This window comes from Ambystoma mexicanum, chromosome 6p (genome assembly GCF_040938575.1).
Source record: "Ambystoma mexicanum isolate Mex_15411 chromosome 6p, UKY_AmexF1_1, whole genome shotgun sequence".
Classification (NCBI taxonomy): Eukaryota; Metazoa; Chordata; class Amphibia; order Caudata; family Ambystomatidae; genus Ambystoma; species Ambystoma mexicanum.
Window position 1 is genome coordinate 1,030,848,813 of NC_090935.1, and position 18,638 is coordinate 1,030,867,450.

Consider the following 18,638-nt stretch of genomic DNA (forward strand, 5'->3'; position numbering starts at 1 on the left):
TCCTCCAGATACTCTGCATTGAAATCCCTGGGTAGGATTGTTGAAGCCCCTTCCTCTGGGGCTCCCCCAAAAGTGTGAACGACAAGAATGATAAAAACTCCAGTGGCCTGCCAGGCTCTGGGTTTACGTACACATTAGACAACAAACATTTTGCCAGAAAATTAGAACCCCTGACCGGCCACTCCAGGAGGGCTACTAGCATATCCGTCCTTTCAAGTTCTACTTGGTGCAGCTTAAGACCCAGGTTACGCTTCACTGCTGTCAGGAGACCCCCATAAGGACCCCCCTCTCAGTCCTTGTTGTCCTTTACAAAGAGAACCTCGTAACCATCAATCAGCATTATGTCCATCAACAGGGTCTCCTGAATACAAAGAATATCAAACTGGGCCAGCTTTGCCTGGCAGTCCCTTATAATTGTAAACCCCTTGGAATTCCAAGACAACTCTTTTCCCACCTCATTTCACTCGTCCCAACCATACTCCCCTCTCGTACCCTGAGCAGTAGGACTGACTTGAGCCAAATCCCTTACCTGCGGACTACATTCAGACTGTTAGCCCCTCAACTGACAGGTGGGTAAATCCCCCTCCTTTCATCACCCCGCACAACTGCCAACCCAAGCTGGATGTCCCTTTGCAAAATTGGATTCATATCAGTAGGCCTCTCCAATCTACCACTTCAAAACCCAATGAGAGGAACCCAGCCTCCTCCATTAGAATTGCAGTTTTGATTATACTGGAGCACACATACACTTTTACAATGTCAAAGCAGTCTCGATATAAGAACTGCACCATTTCGATATCTTCAGACGTAACTAACTGAACACTGGAAATCTCAAACAACAGGGAGGGGTATTTGTCCGGTTTAAAGGAATTCTGTTAGAGCTTTCAAAAAGGCGACTCAATAATACACAGTTGATATCAGACCCAACTTCAACCCATTTGTTTCACGATATCTCGATGATTGCCAACTTTTGCCCGTAAACACTTTTTTCATACAGCCTTTGGGAGGCAACTTCTCTGTGAAAACCATATGGGAAATTCCTACTGTTAGCTGCTCTTGTGCCTGTTTCCTCAATATTGTGTGACGCAGGAGCAACCAACTCCATCAACATTAAGTTCGACCTTGGTGCCTTCTACAGATTTATGTCTACCTTGACTTTGGAGAAAATAGGGAAGTTCTTTGGCTGATTTGAAGGGTATTGAGGACCCGCGTTTGTCCCATCACCTGGGACAACAGTTCCCCGATTTCCCTTTAAAGCTATTGTCACAGAGTCCCTTCTAACAGAACATTTTCTCTTACCCGACCCAATTTTTAGTCCAGTAGGGACAGTGGGTCGTTTGGTCATAGTCTCCCCCAATGATCCCCTCCACCGGGTCGTCACAGGGGTATACTGAGATATTACTTAGGTCCAAAAGGCGTACTCTCCACACTACTAATAAACCCCCAAAATCTTTCAGCTGTTTACTCTGAGATTCACCCTTACTTGGGCAGTGTCCCCCAACCTTCCTCTGCTGTTACTTTTTGCACCCTCCCCTCTTATTGTTTTTACATAACTGGGGAATAACTTCACACTCCACATTCCCATCCCTCACCTTCAGTGATTGTAAATTCCAATTACTTGTGAATTTTTTGATCCTCTATTATTATTTTTTTAGGTGGCATTTTACAGTTGTTAGACTTCTTTGCAGTGTGCCCCTTCAAAGGCTCAATACAAATTTCTAAGTGACTACTAAAGATTTTGGGAGCCGCCACACCCCATTCACCCAAAGCAGATACTGATGGTAGAAACTCTTCCTGGGACGATTCCACAATAGGTCTCACCAGCTCCATTGGATGGTCGACTGCCAAATTACTGTGGATGAAGTTATTTGGGCCCCCTTGAGGTTTTAGGGGGCACAGTTGCTTATGTTGTGAGCCCAAACAGGCTGTGATAAAACCTGTGAGGAAGCTAAACTTCCCTGAAAGCTCCTTCAATACCAGTCTCACCTCCCAGAGTTCAAAATGTAGGGAAGCCCTATCCATTGTGTCCAGCAACCTGGACCAAACTGGAAATGACAATTCATCGAACACTGTTGTTTCCAAACCCGGTTTGCTGGGAATCCCCGACTTCAACCCTTGTTGTGACCCCCTTATTTACTTAAACACCTCCTCCTCACACGCTATACCCGCTATACAGTCATCCTCCCTGGAGGCACACTCAGTCTGGCTCCCCAATGCCGACCTTCCAGGAGATTATTTTATTCCTGGTAGATCCCTATCTGCATCACTTCCAATTTGGCCTGGTTCATGTTGATACAACAGTACTTCATTATAAAAATTGGGGAGACGCAGGTACTTCCGGTAATACCCATTGGTTCGATATAAAATCCAAGCACAACCTCACACGTTTTCCCAGCTCATGACAGACAACCGGGGCATCAGAAACCAAGGCCGGACCTGCACCTATATCATCTACCACCATGCCCTGTATGTTTCCTTCCAACCTTAAGAAGGCCTGGTCCAGTTTTCCAGAAAATGCTTCAACTGTGTCCCCCATTCACCCTGCTTCACCATCTTCAACCGTGGCTTTTTACAAGGGGCAGCAGGTGTAGGGGTATTTGGACCAGACAGCTCTGTTTTAGTTGGTAATGCAGGTATAGCTCCTATTGGTAACCATACTTCTATTTTGTCAACCCTATCATCCAATAAACCCTCTGCCATTTCCACAGTCGAGGCACCTACATTGCAGGGCAAATTATATATAATCGCCCCTTTGGTCGCCTCGTCGCCCCCCACCCCACCCTTGCTTCGCAGAATTACTACCATCTCCTGTTAGACACAGAACAGCCAGATAACCACACACCACAGAAGTACAATGATGGTGGTCCACGTTCCTTGTAGCAGCGATGCAAAGTAGAGAGCCCGAACAGGATATGGTCAATAATAAAGTGATTCTTAAGTCATGGGCAGGCCAAGCTCCCTCTAGATCTCCACGGCCAAATGTCACACAAGAGGAATCCTTACTGCTCGGCCAAGATTGAGCCGTAAACATAAAAAGGCTCTCATAAAAACCAAAAACTGAAATTCATACATGTTTTAGGGCTAGTACCAACCGCAGGCTATGGCAGGCTATGAACCACCTTTTCTTTTAAAGGGTCCACCCTCATGTCCAACTCCTGCAGGGAAGCCCAGTTCAGAATGTTGGTTAGTCAATAATACCATGTGGCAGCTGGAAACATGGAGCGGGCGGCTTTCACAGTGACAACTCCCGAGCTGGTTGTACTCCACACTCCTCATTTCACCTCAGATGCCCGCAGCCCAAACTGCTCTAACTGCAGTACCTCCTCCAACTCAGTTCCGCTCTGCTCCACTGCGATGTTAGAAGGGGGTTTTAGGCACCACCTCCTTCAGTCACTGGCACAGAAAAAAGATTGGCGACTGCACTGACTCCAGTAACTCATCCAACTCAGCTCTGTTCTGCTGTGCTGCTAGAAGGGGGTTTTAAGCACCACCTTCTTCAGTCACTGGCACAGAAAAAATACTGCGACTGCATTGACTGCAGTAACTCGTCCAACTCAGCTACGCTCTGCATCCTACTATTTGGTAGGTGATTTGCAGCTGTTTGTTGGGCAGCGTGAGAAAGGCCGGATCTATTTGAACATTCAGGCTGCTCTCAGTGTGACTAGCCAAAACAGGCTCGTTAATCACAATTTAGCTATTTATTTAAATAATGGGAGAGCCGGCGGCTTTTCATAAAAAATAAATGTATGACTTAAGGAGTGGCGCAAAAATAGGCCTGTTGGTAATAACCTCACAGGTGGACGCCCCATCAGCTATCTCCCTAGCATTAGAATTGCCACTGCCTGTGTTGCTCGAAGCAGTTGTGGGGGGCCTCTCCCTCCCAGAGTGTGACCAGCCTCCTATGCAGTCTAGGTTGGGGTGGGGGTAGTTGGGGCAGCCCCCAAGCGGAAAGAAATGGCAACCAAATCATTTGCCTCCAACTTTTCAACAAATCAGATCTTTTAAGTGTCAGATCCACCATGTCCTTCAATATCAGGAGCGACTGGGGCCCTGATGTTTGTGAATCTGGCCGGAAGTGGGCAGGTTAATTTGGTAACAGATCAGGTTTGCTCAGCAATACAGGAGGTTTAGCGAGAGGACTCTGGATCAGAGGAAGATTTATTTTAAAATACTTCCCCCATTTTCTCTGAGCCGGCACATACGGACTCAGACTCATTGAAAACATTTTATTTTTAACTCCCGCACAGCATAAAATAATTACATCAATAATCAAACAGCTGGAGAGGCTACAGACCCTAATCTGTTAGAATTAAATCAGGTCTTGAGTTATTTACTTGTATTGTTTTAAAATGTACAGCATGATACCCAATCTCATGCCGTCCTATTGGATTTAATTTGGGGAAAACTGAATTCCATGGATGTGCGTGTACAGTGGTCTATGGGGGAATTAATTCCAAAGAATCAGGGTCTGGTGTTTGAGTCAGTCATCGAGGAAGGGGCAACTAAATCTGTTTATACTCTGGACAGGGCTTATAACCACAGTTTAAGAACTCAGGAAGTGATTATAGTGGAGGGGGTAGCATCTCAATTGCCCGTCATTCCATCTAAACCCTTGGAAAATCCAAGGGCAAACAGCAAAAGAAATCTAAAAACGCTAAAACAGCATAAACCTCTAACTCAATTTCAAAATCATTTTTGTATTCTCTATCAAAACCAGTAGGAATTGCATAGAACTCTAAGCCTATGAAAAGATTGAAGATGGCGGGGCTAACCAATTACTCCCTTATAGGGAAGCCAGTTGGGTATGGTGACCACAGAGGGAGTAAGTATCTCTACTAAGGGTTCAGTGACTCAGACTTTCTCTTGCAGTGAAAAATAAACTTCCCGCGCACCCCGGTATACACGCACACGTAAGTTTTTTGTCAGCGGCTGTCCGTGTTTGTGGGTACCCCTTTGCACGTCATTTGTCCTGGAGGGCCACAGTATAGGACATTCTTCATGGCTGTATATAGGTGCTATTTGTTGGCGCACCTTTTGGCGCACATTTGTTCCAGGCGCAGAGACGCTACCGCCTGCTTTCTTGTGGCGGTAGTGTTTGTGCCTGTGCGCTGGTTTGAGCGTGCGCTTTTTTGCCCTATTCTATTCCATGAATTTGTGTTGTAGGCGAGCGTGTGGGCGTTCCGCGCACTTGTACCCTGTACTTCCCCCGTGACGCCCACGTTTTGGCAAGTTGTTCCCCATTCCGAGTGTTACGCCCCGTGTTCCGCCTACTTTTGTTGCGTGCGCCGCGCTATGTGCTATTTTCGCTGTGGCGTGTGCGATTTTCGCTGTGACCTGGCGCACACTGTTAGATGGCCTGTGCGCCAACGTGCGCCGCGCACTTTTTTTTCGCATATCGGATGGTTTTCTCGCGCCCGGCCTTCCATGAATCGATGTGCGCTGCTTTTCGTGCGATTTTCGCACTTGCACTGCGATTATCGCTATTCCACTGCGAATCGCACGTTTTTGCCCACTTGCGCCGCGCTAATTATTCCATGAATCGGCCTGTTAATAATGTGGGCGACACGCAAGAACCTTGAGGTATGGCACAAGAGACTAGAGTTGGGGTGGCTGCTGATGAGGCAGAGAAGACCCTCACAGTACAATTAGAAAGAAACCATTCAATCCACTTTATGGCTTCTGGGGAGAATTGAACTGCCATTGCTAGATGGTGGCATAGGATTTTGTGGTTGAGAAAATCAAATGCTGCCGACAGGTCAAGCAGGAGGAGGATGCAGAGGTCCCCTTTGTCCTTAATCTGGTCCATTTGTGTTTTTAGATCCAGGAGTGCTGTTTCCGTTCCGTGGCCCGCACGGAAGCCGGACTGTCTGAGGCCTAGGAGATTGTTGGATTCCAGAAACTTTAGAACCTGTAGATAGATCGCACGCTCTAAGATTTTTAGTAGAAATGGCACTGTGGCGATGAGTCGGAAATCAGTAGGGATGTTGGGGTCCAACGTTGTTTTTTTTAACGGTAGTACCCAGGCTTCTTTTAAGTCATCAGGCAATTTGCAAGAAGCAAATGAACTGTTGATAAATGTGGTGATGAAGGGTGCCAACTCATTGGCACAGTATTTAATGAAAGTGGCAGGGCAAATGTCACCTTTACATCTTGATGGTTTAAGTCCTTTGATGATTTTGATAATTTCTGATGTCGTCAGAGGTGTGAAGGCAAATTTGTGTGTGATTTGCTGCACTGTAGTGGGGGCATCTGCTGGGGTCAAATTGTGCTTAAGTTTAGCTTTCTTTACATCCATTTGGTTTTGAAGGAGCATACTTTTGTCAGCCAAGGCGTTTTGCCATTGGAGCACCATTGCTGATCCTTGATACAATGGTCAAGGGTAGGGGCAGGCGATTCCAACTCCTGAAGTATGGCGAAGAGTTCTCTAGAACTAAATAGGGCATTCTCGACTCACTGGTTATAGGAGTTCCCTTTAGCTTTAATGGTTGCTACCTTATATTCATTGGTTAGGGAATGGAAGTGGGCCTTATTTGTAGTTGACAGTGTTTTCTTCCAGTTGTATTCAGCTGACCTTTGGCTGCATGTAAGGTTTGTAGGTCTGTTGTGAACCAGGAGTTGGCGTGTGCTTTTGGTTTCGCTTTCCTAGCGCTTAAAGGAGCTACTTTGTCAATAGCTGATAGGATAGTTTTGTTGTAGAGGGTAACTAGTGATGTAGGATCTGAATGGGGAGGGGGAGTGTTAGTTATTAGGAGCAGGCAGGGTATTATATTGTCTCAGTTGATGTTTTTCTGACTTCTTGACGGCAGAGATGATGTGAGAAGGATGGGCTTGGCAGGTTTGGTGGTTATAGCAGTAGAAAAGAGGATGGTATTGTGAACCGACCAAGGACAGGGAGTGTTGGCTGGGATGTCGGTGACACAATTGTTTTCAGCAAGCCAATCTAAAGTGTGTCCTTTTTCATGAGTCAGAAGGGAGATGCGATGTGTGAAGTCTTGGGCTACCATCGAGTTGGCAAAGAGATATGCTTGTGAGTCAAAGGGGTCATTCAGGCCTAGGTTAAAGTCACCCAGAATTATTATTTTCAAGAGGGGTTTTGTGTTGGAAGCTAGGCTTGAGATGATGTCACCTTCAAAGGAAGATATTGGGCCTGGGGGTCTGTAGATGATGTGGAGAATAAGGGTGCAGGTGTGCGTGAGGGCCATTTTCAAGGACATTACTTCACCTGATGGGAAGATGTGTTCTGCAGATATCCTTAGATCGAAGGTGTTTTTAGCGAGGAGCGCTACTCCCCCTCCTTTAGCGGTAGTTCTGTCCTTCCTGTAAGTATGTTTCCATGATAGCGAGGATGTCTAAGTCGTTGGTTATAATGAGGTCTGCAATGTCTAGGGCGGGGGCTAAGAGTCATCTAGTTTTGATAAGAGCTCCTTTCAAGTGTATCATAGTGTCAATACGGTCGGTATCCTTAGTTTTAGATTTTGGGCATTTCAATTATTTTTGCTTGTCTTTTAGGTGTGAGGGTTGGACTGGTGGAATTTCAGACGCCTCAGAGGTATTGCAGTGATTGACCAGTTGGTGGGTTGAGGAGGAGGGTGTCTGATGACTATGTGAGGGTGATTGCTTTCTGTCACTAGTGGGTCATTTTCAAGGACATTACTTCACCTGATGGAAAGATGTGTTCTGCAGATATCCTCAGATCGAAGGTGTTTTTAGGGAAGAGCGCCCTATCCTCATGCCATACCGTATGTCCCCTACAGGCACACAGGTGTCATCTGAGTGCAACATGGATGAGGAGGAGGCAGGCCCAGTCTGACGTTTGCCCAGATGCGCCTCAACCACCACCCCGCGAAGGGCCCGACAGGATACTCGAAGGCGCAGGACCCACACCACCCCACTGCACTAGCGCCTCACCACCTCGGCACGCACAAGCCAGCAGGCGCTGGCCACCTCAGCACCCACAAGCCAGCAAGGGATCCCCAGCTCAGTGCCCACAAGACAGCAGGGCTCCCCACCTCGGCGCCCACAAGCCATGAGGGCTGCCTCACCAAGCCCATCACAAGCCCCCGTGGTCTCACAGGACGTAGAAGCTCCCACGAGTGCAACCACCACAGAAGAGGGTGCCCCTTACGTTGAAGAGCAGCATGCTGCACCTCTGATCACACCAATACACAGTCCAGTGCAGCAAATGAACTCACCTAAAGGGACCCCTGACCATACGGAGACTCCCAGCCACAGGCCACATGTCCGTGCATGCCACTGCTGCGCACACACACCAGTGGCGGATGAGGACATGCCCTCAAATGGGTCGTCTGCTGGCAGCCCCTCCATCCACGGCAGCCCCACCAGACAGCCCAGCACCACGAGCGTCAGCAGCCCCACCACTCCACGGAGACCTGCCAGGCACAGCAGCCACACCATCCCGCGGCTACCTGCCAGGCACAGCAGCCCCACCACCCCGCAGAGACCTGCCAGGCACAGCAGCCCCACACGGGATACAGGAACAGGTCCGGCCAATGCAGTCATGGCAAGCCTAGATGCGATGGAGGCTGTAGAGGGATGCAATGCGGCACTTACAGGGTTTTGTCAGCGAGTACGCAAATTATGTGAGGTCCAACCAGCGCATGCAGAACAGATGCGCGAGGCAAATAACCTTCTCCGCCAGAAGCTGCAGTTGGCTGCATCGGTGCCATCCACCTCAACCACCCCCACAGAGGGATCCCTATAGGGGTCACCCAGGTGTAGGTCACTGCGTCATTCACAGCGGCGCCCACCTGAAGGCAGAGCACGTATGAAGGGATAACGTCCCTGTTAGATGGACAATGCACTGTTGGCTTGAGGGCCGGGCACATGGACCCATATGCAATGTGTTGGGGGAGGGTGGTATGTGTGCTGGGGAGTTGGCGGGGGAGGGGGTTATGTGTGCTGGGCAGTTGGTGGGAGAGAGGGGTATGCGTGTTGGGGAGATGGTGGGGGGGTATGTGTGCTGGGACGTTGGTGGGGGTAGGGGGGTATGTGTGCTGGGGAGTTGGTGGGGGTAGGGCATTAGTTCCACTTCAATTAAAGCATGTTCAAACATGACAGAAAGCAAGGATGATTGTGTACAAGTGCAATTTATTTTTCAAGTGCTCTTCATGACATGTGCCCATCCACCAAATCAGGAACATTTCTCAATCAACGCCTGTCTTGCCAACCTCCCCTCCCTCATCCCATCCCTGTGTGCATTAGCCCCAGCAACGGGCACATGGTCATTGTCACTACCATCCCCTGGGTGTTGCGCATCAGCATCAGGGGTAGAGGCACATTTTTATGGCAGCAGATGTGCAGCATGGCACAGGTGAGTACAATTTTTCCAACTTTATCTGGTGCATACATCTGTGCCCCTCCAGTACGGTCCAGACACCGGAACCCTGCCTTCAACAAACCAAATGTCCTTTCCACACATATACGGGTACGACTGTGGGCATTGTTATATGCCAGCTCTGCCAGAGTTAGTGGATTCCACACAGGGGTCATCAGCCATGTGAGCTGCGGGTATCCTGAATCGCCTTCATGGGATGAAATGTGTACATGAGACCTAGGTTGCTTCACTGGGTGTGCAAGTAATAGGAATCAATGCACTATGCACTGTGGTCATCTTTGTGTTCAACAGGGACCTGCAATGTGATTGGCTGATTGGTATACATTAATCATCTTTCAGGACATGCATCATCTGACTCGTACATGCACCCTGTGTGATTGAGTGGGCTGTTCTGTGGCAGGTTACACTTCCCTGCACTTGGGATTACTGGACTCACAGCAGTGGATGCTGACCCATGTGTATGGAATTGTGTGCGAAACTCATGCTCAACAAGTACCGTCATGTTAGCACTTCTCCTTGGATTATGGTGTATTCATGTGCCACAGGTTTGCTCTGCAATGTGCAACATTTCCCTTGTAGCCCACTTTCTAAATGCACCGCCCCATGGGTTTGATTGGCATACTGGTGCATACATGACGTCAGGATAAGGATCCCGTCATGACTGCCTGTGCATGGCCAGTGTTCATTTGTATTTGGTTGCGGGTGTCTCAGTGGAGGGCGGGGCTTTAGCTACATGGCACCAGTTTAATTATTTTTTAAACATGCATGTAAATGTACATTCATGTGTCACTCTCTCAGGGTATTCATGTTCGGGTTTTATCCATATCTCCGGTAGTGGTTACGTGGATGGTTATTGCATTCATCTCACTTTGCATTCCTGTGGGGTGCCCTGGGTGAGGTTGCTCATGTGTGGCAGGGTGTGATGCTGCACTGCAACACAGCCAGGGTGCATTGTGGTTGTTGTGGTCACATGTATTATGGTGTTTGGACAAGTGTGTGCCCATCACTATTTGGGGGTTCAGGTGTGGTGGCCAGGTGCATGTGTCCTTGTGTGCCACATGTATATGGAACTGGATCTGTGATGGTGCTGGCTGTGGCTCCTGGTGGCATGAAGGGCTTCCTGTGGGTCTGCCCCCCTACATTTGGTGTACTTTGGCATGCATGTCAGGCAGGGATTGTACTCACCCACTGTCCATGTGCATTGGGCTCTGTGCCTCTCCATGTAGGCTGGCAGTGTGCTGTCGCACAGCACCATGGAGTCATGGGTGGATCATGGGTAGCAAGCGCAGCAGTGGCTGATGGTCAGGTCTGGGCTGCAGGTCATCTGCCATTCAGGGAATGTAAATGCTTCTGATTCCTGTAGGCAGCCTCATGGTCCCAGGGTGCTACCAGTGCAACATCTGTGCAGTCTAGGGCTGCAATCACGTTTGGGACTTGGGCAATGGCATATAACTATGCCTTGAGTGTGTTCACCTCTGCCTGGGTGGTAGGAAATGCAATGGGTTCATTCACATGTCGCAGCAGTGCATCCATCACCTGGGCCAGGACAGCACTGAATGTGGACTGGGCCATACCATGCATCATGGCCACTGTGTGCTGGAAGCTGCCCGTTCCAAGGTATTGTAGAACTGACACAAGCTTCATAAGTGGGGACACAGCAGTGCTGATGGCAATCCTGCTACCTATGTCACCTTGGATTGTGTCCAGCAACTGGGTGATAGTAGCCCTGTCCAGCCTGTACTCGTATACCAACTGTCCACCAATCTGGGTCCAGGGTGTTGGCCTGACCCTGGGGATGACTGGCTGCCTTGCTGGGACTGGTCCCCTCCTCCTCCCCCCAAACCCCTGTGCTCCCTGTGTCCTGGCCTGGTTGCCAGGCCTCTGTAGCTCCTTGTGCAGCATTTAGAGGTCCACATTAAGGCTCCCTGTTCCAAATGGCAACATGATATTGAGAAGGGTGTGTGGGACTAGAGTGGGTCTTTTGGAGGCCTCTTGTGTGCATTCATTGCACCTGTGGCTTCATTGATGTCTCCTCCCTGCTCCTAATGGCAACATGGTGTTGGGAAGGGTTTGTGGGGCGAGGGTGGGTCTTTTGTGGGCCTCTCGTGTGCATTCTTTCCACCTGTGGCTTTCTTACACTCACCTGTGTTCTATTACCTCCAGCATTTGGTCAGGGATATTTTCTGCGCTATTAGCGCCGATGCAGTACTTGTGATAGGTCTGCAATAGTGTGTTTGGTTGTCAGCGCAATTACAGTCAGCTCTATTACAGCTGGCTGTAATAGCGCCCGACTGGAATTGCGCTGGCTGGATTGCAGTCGTGATCCGGCGGAAAAGTATTGGCAGCGCTAATACCGTTACTGTCGGATTTAAGGGCTACTGCCAAACTCGTAATGAGGCCCAGTGTTGGTGGCCTGATGGCCATTACATTGCACAGTTTGCTGCTAACCTGCCACTCAATACTTCCTACAATGCAGTGTAGTCACAAAATGCAGTGCCTGTGTGCCATAGGTTTAGAGAAGAGATTTCTGACCTCTTGGGAACCCTGATGATTTTTCTGTTGGCTTAGGTGTCTGGGACAGCACTCCCTCTTTAGCTTATTTATTTTGATCTTTTAAATTATCTCAGTTTTTGCTGACGTGCGATAAGCCAGACCACAAATGGATGATTACACTTTACGGTACTAGTAACTGGTAGGTGCTGTATCAGGGCCTTACTGACCTGGGCAGACCAAGAGACTGACATCTGGGCATTTGGTTCTGCAGCATGAGATAACTAATGTGTTACCCCCAGTTTGTCACAAACTCCTTGTAGCTACTGTCTTCATCTTGAGCAGTTGCTTGTGAGTGTTTTAGGCCACACACTAGCTAAATGAAACTTGATAATAAAATAAAAATGGTGCACGCACAATTGAGTCTTTATTGATGTCTTGTTGACAGTTTGATGGACACTGCACTATGCACCACTATCCCCAGAGCCTTGAATTGAAAAATAAATTCAGAGCTTTTTTATCAGATCTATTTTTTTAGTCTATTCATGCAGTGAACCTTTCCATTTTACAGACACTCATTGCACTAATGTATTACTTCAGAGGTACATATAAATGCTGTATTCTTGCTAATTCTATGTCTTGGGGTCCAACTGAATTCTGGTGACATTTAAAATAGGAGTACAAAATTGCTAATCAAATCAGTCTGTTTGCTAATCAAAAGAAAATGTATGAGCAAATTCTGCTAATCAATTTTTCAAAAACTAATTTATGCCTTGGGCTCCATTAAGTGCCTGCTGGTGGCCTATCGGGTCATATCCAAAATGACCATTTCATCTGCATAGTTTAGGTATTGTTCTTTGTCTCAACCCTATATCGGCATATTTTTCCTTGCCTTTTCCCAGCAGAGCACCATATCTCTAATATAGTAATTAAAAAGGAAATGAGCAAGAACGCATCCCTGGATAAGACCTCGATTGGTATCTATCCATACCGAGTATGACCCATGAGAGTCTAATCTAATTTTTATTTTCGATCCCCTGGTGTAGGGATACCAACATGTTAGTAAGTGGCAGAGGGCACCCATCCTTTTCAAGCATTTTTCCACTACACTGCCCTATTAACATGGTCAAAGGCTTCCGAAATGTCCAAGAAAGCCACAAAAACAAGCCTTCCGGCCTCTTTTGCCTGCTTCGCCAGTAGGCCTAATACTAAGATGTTCAAAGACACCCCCACACCTTTCTTAAAACCTGACTGACACCAGTCAATAGCGTTGCGCCCTTCGGGCCATGTCTGGAGTTCTTTCAATAACAGCCTAGAAAAAACTTATTAGAGACATCCAACAGGGAAATTGGCCGGAATTGAGATGGTGGCATACAATCTCCTCCTTTAAAAATTAAAACAATCAATGTTTCCCCCCAAGATTCGGGAAAAATCTGCTGCACTAAAAATGTTCAAACAACTTTGATAGAATGGATGCCCAAAGCAAAGGATTAGATCTTAGGGTCAGATTTGACAACCCGTCTGGGCCCGGGGCACTAGATTTCTTACTGGACTTAATCAGCAAATAGCTATCCTCCCCTTCCCAATATAAAGCTGCTACACAGTTCATACAAATATGCAGCTTCTGGCCCAGTAGGCCATCCTGAAAGTATAGGTCTTTAAAATGCTAAACCATACATTCTCCGGGATGGCTTGTAACTGATGAAAATGCTCAAAACCTCTTGGTTTGATAATTTTCCAAAAGGCACTTGGCCTTATGCAGACCAGCATTTTCTCTGCATCTTTGGTACGCATCAGAAATGTATGTACCCTCAACCGGTTTTATAATCCATTTTTACAGAGTCAATAGACTTATTCTCGGACCCCTGAGTCCCTAAGCGAATACTTTTTACTACGGCCCTCAGTTGTTTTTTACAGTCATTGACCTCAGCATCAAAAGCATGGGGGTGATCACCCCACCGTTTGACTCCCTGTTCCAGATGCTTTGCTGGTACCAAGGCACCCAGTGAGGCCACCACTGTATGACCAAAACCCCCAGGAGACACCAGAGAGCTATCATTGTTCAGAAAAAGTAATGCCATACGTTCCTCAAAAGCCAGAGCATTCTTAGGTGACCATTTCACCACACAATTTCTTGGGTCTATTTTCACAATAAGACTTGGTAGCCTATATACCCCTGAAATTAAACATGGGATGAGACAAACCACCATAGAATGATCGCTAGCTTCAGAATAAATGATCTCCAAAGCCATTCCCATCCCACATAGATCACAGGATACAAAGACATAATCAAATGTGGAATGTGAGCAATAATTGCTCAATATAAAAGCTGGGGGCACATCACCCATACAGTTGCCATTTAGGGCTATCAAGTCCCATACCTTCAATTCTTGTATGATCCAAAGCCCCCTTTCGCATGCTTCAATGGAAGTTTTGATTCTGTTGGGAGCCTTGTATCAAGTATCCTCCAGATACTCTGCATTGAAATCCCTGGGTAGGATTGTTGAAGCCCCTTCCTCTGGGGCTCCCCCAAAAGTGTGAACGACAAGAATGATAAAAACTCCAGTGGCCTGCCAGGCTCTGGGTTTACGTACACATTAGACAACAAACATTTTGCCAGAAAATTAGAACCCCTGACCGGCCACTCCAGGAGGGCTACTAGCATATCCGTCCTTTCAAGTTCTACTTGGTGCAGCTTAAGACCCAGGTTACGCTTCACTGCTGTCAGGAGACCCCCATAAGGACCCCCCTCTCAGTCCTTGTTGTCCTTTACAAAGAGAACCTCGTAACCATCAATCAGCATTATGTCCATCAACAGGGTCTCCTGAATACAAAGAATATCAAACTGGGCCAGCTTTGCCTGGCAGTCCCTTATAATTGTAAACCCCTTGGAATTCCAAGACAACTCTTTTCCCACCTCATTTCACTCGTCCCAACCATACTCCCCTCTCGTACCCTGAGCAGTAGGACTGACTTGAGCCAAATCCCTTACCTGCGGACTACATTCAGACTGTTAGCCCCTCAACTGACAGGTGGGTAAATCCCCCTCCTTTCATCACCCCGCACAACTGCCAACCCAAGCTGGATGTCCCTTTGCAAAATTGGATTCATATCAGTAGGCCTCTCCAATCTACCACTTCAAAACCCAATGAGAGGAACCCAGCCTCCTCCATTAGAATTGCAGTTTTGATTATACTGGAGCACACATACACTTTTACAATGTCAAAGCAGTCTCGATATAAGAACTGCACCATTTCGATATCTTCAGACGTAACTAACTGAACACTGGAAATCTCAAACAACAGGGAGGGGTATTTGTCCGGTTTAAAGGAATTCTGTTAGAGCTTTCAAAAAGGCGACTCAATAATACACAGTTGATATCAGACCCAACTTCAACCCATTTGTTTCACGATATCTCGATGATTGCCAACTTTTGCCCGTAAACACTTTTTTCATACAGCCTTTGGGAGGCAACTTCTCTGTGAAAACCATATGGGAAATTCCTACTGTTAGCTGCTCTTGTGCCTGTTTCCTCAATATTGTGTGACGCAGGAGCAACCAACTCCATCAACATTAAGTTCGACCTTGGTGCCTTCTACAGATTTATGTCTACCTTGACTTTGGAGAAAATAGGGAAGTTCTTTGGCTGATTTGAAGGGTATTGAGGACCCGCGTTTGTCCCATCACCTGGGACAACAGTTCCCCGATTTCCCTTTAAAGCTATTGTCACAGAGTCCCTTCTAACAGAACATTTTCTCTTACCCGACCCAATTTTTAGTCCAGTAGGGACAGTGGGTCGTTTGGTCATAGTCTCCCCCAATGATCCCCTCCACCGGGTCGTCACAGGGGTATACTGAGATATTACTTAGGTCCAAAAGGCGTACTCTCCACACTACTAATAAACCCCCAAAATCTTTCAGCTGTTTACTCTGAGATTCACCCTTACTTGGGCAGTGTCCCCCAACCTTCCTCTGCTGTTACTTTTTGCACCCTCCCCTCTTATTGTTTTTACATAACTGGGGAATAACTTCACACTCCACATTCCCATCCCTCACCTTCAGTGATTGTAAATTCCAATTACTTGTGAATTTTTTGATCCTCTATTATTATTTTTTTAGGTGGCATTTTACAGTTGTTAGACTTCTTTGCAGTGTGCCCCTTCAAAGGCTCAATACAAATTTCTAAGTGACTACTAAAGATTTTGGGAGCCGCCACACCCCATTCACCCAAAGCAGATACTGATGGTAGAAACTCTTCCTGGGACGATTCCACAATAGGTCTCACCAGCTCCATTGGATGGTCGACTGCCAAATTACTGTGGATGAAGTTATTTGGGCCCCCTTGAGGTTTTAGGGGGCACAGTTGCTTATGTTGTGAGCCCAAACAGGCTGTGATAAAACCTGTGAGGAAGCTAAACTTCCCTGAAAGCTCCTTCAATACCAGTCTCACCTCCCAGAGTTCAAAATGTAGGGAAGCCCTATCCATTGTGTCCAGCAACCTGGACCAAACTGGAAATGACAATTCATCGAACACTGTTGTTTCCAAACCCGGTTTGCTGGGAATCCCCGACTTCAACCCTTGTTGTGACCCCCTTATTTACTTAAACACCTCCTCCTCACACGCTATACCCGCTATACAGTCATCCTCCCTGGAGGCACACTCAGTCTGGCTCCCCAATGCCGACCTTCCAGGAGATTATTTTATTCCTGGTAGATCCCTATCTGCATCACTTCCAATTTGGCCTGGTTCATGTTGATACAACAGTACTTCATTATAAAAATTGGGGAGACGCAGGTACTTCCGGTAATACCCATTGGTTCGATATAAAATCCAAGCACAACCTCACACGTTTTCCCAGCTCATGACAGACAACCGGGGCATCAGAAACCAAGGCCGGACCTGCACCTATATCATCTACCACCATGCCCTGTATGTTTCCTTCCAACCTTAAGAAGGCCTGGTCCAGTTTTCCAGAAAATGCTTCAACTGTGTCCCCCATTCACCCTGCTTCACCATCTTCAACCGTGGCTTTTTACAAGGGGCAGCAGGTGTAGGGGTATTTGGACCAGACAGCTCTGTTTTAGTTGGTAATGCAGGTATAGCTCCTATTGGTAACCATACTTCTATTTTGTCAACCCTATCATCCAATAAACCCTCTGCCATTTCCACAGTCGAGGCACCTACATTGCAGGGCAAATTATATATAATCGCCCCTTTGGTCGCCTCGTCGCCCCCCACCCCACCCTTGCTTCGCAGAATTACTACCATCTCCTGTTAGACACAGAACAGCCAGATAACCACACACCACAGAAGTACAATGATGGTGGTCCACGTTCCTTGTAGCAGCGATGCAAAGTAGAGAGCCCGAACAGGATATGGTCAATAATAAAGTGATTCTTAAGTCATGGGCAGGCCAAGCTCCCTCTAGATCTCCACGGCCAAATGTCACACAAGAGGAATCCTTACTGCTCGGCCAAGATTGAGCCGTAAACATAAAAAGGCTCTCATAAAAACCAAAAACTGAAATTCATACATGTTTTAGGGCTAGTACCAACCGCAGGCTATGGCAGGCTATGAACCACCTTTTCTTTTAAAGGGTCCACCCTCATGTCCAACTCCTGCAGGGAAGCCCAGTTCAGAATGTTGGTTAGTCAATAATACCATGTGGCAGCTGGAAACATGGAGCGGGCGGCTTTCACAGTGACAACTCCCGAGCTGGTTGTACTCCACACTCCTCATTTCACCTCAGATGCCCGCAGCCCAAACTGCTCTAACTGCAGTACCTCCTCCAACTCAGTTCCGCTCTGCTCCACTGCGATGTTAGAAGGGGGTTTTAGGCACCACCTCCTTCAGTCACTGGCACAGAAAAAAGATTGGCGACTGCACTGACTCCAGTAACTCATCCAACTCAGCTCTGTTCTGCTGTGCTGCTAGAAGGGGGTTTTAAGCACCACCTTCTTCAGTCACTGGCACAGAAAAAATACTGCGACTGCATTGACTGCAGTAACTCGTCCAACTCAGCTACGCTCTGCATCCTACTATTTGGTAGGTGATTTGCAGCTGTTTGTTGGGCAGCGTGAGAAAGGCCGGATCTATTTGAACATTCAGGCTGCTCTCAGTGTGACTAGCCAAAACAGGCTCGTTAATCACAATTTAGCTATTTATTTAAATAATGGGAGAGCCGGCGGCTTTTCATAAAAAATAAATGTATGACTTAAGGAGTGGCGCAAAAATAGGCCTGTTGGTAATAACCTCACAGGTGGACGCCCCATCAGCTATCTCCCTAGCATTAGAATTGCCACTGCCTGTGTTGCTCGAAGCAGTTGTGGGGGGCCTCTCCCTCCCAGAGTGTGACCAGCCTCCTATGCAGTCTAGGTTGGGGTGGGGGTAGTTGGGGCAGCCCCCAAGCGGAAAGAAATGGCAACCAAATCATTTGCCTCCAACTTTTCAACAAATCAGATCTTTTAAGTGTCAGATCCACCATGTCCTTCAATATCAGGAGCGACTGGGGCCCTGATGTTTGTGAATCTGGCCGGAAGTGGGCAGGTTAATTTGGTAACAGATCAGGTTTGCTCAGCAATACAGGAGGTTTAGCGAGAGGACTCTGGATGAGAGGAAGATTTATTTTAAAATACTTCCCCCATTTTCTTTGAGCCGGCACATACGGACTCAGACTCATTGAAAACATTTTATTTTTAACTCCCGCACAGCATAAAATAATTACATCAATAATCAAACAGCTGGAGAGGCTACAGACCCTAATCTGTTAGAATTAAATCAGGTCTTGAGTTAT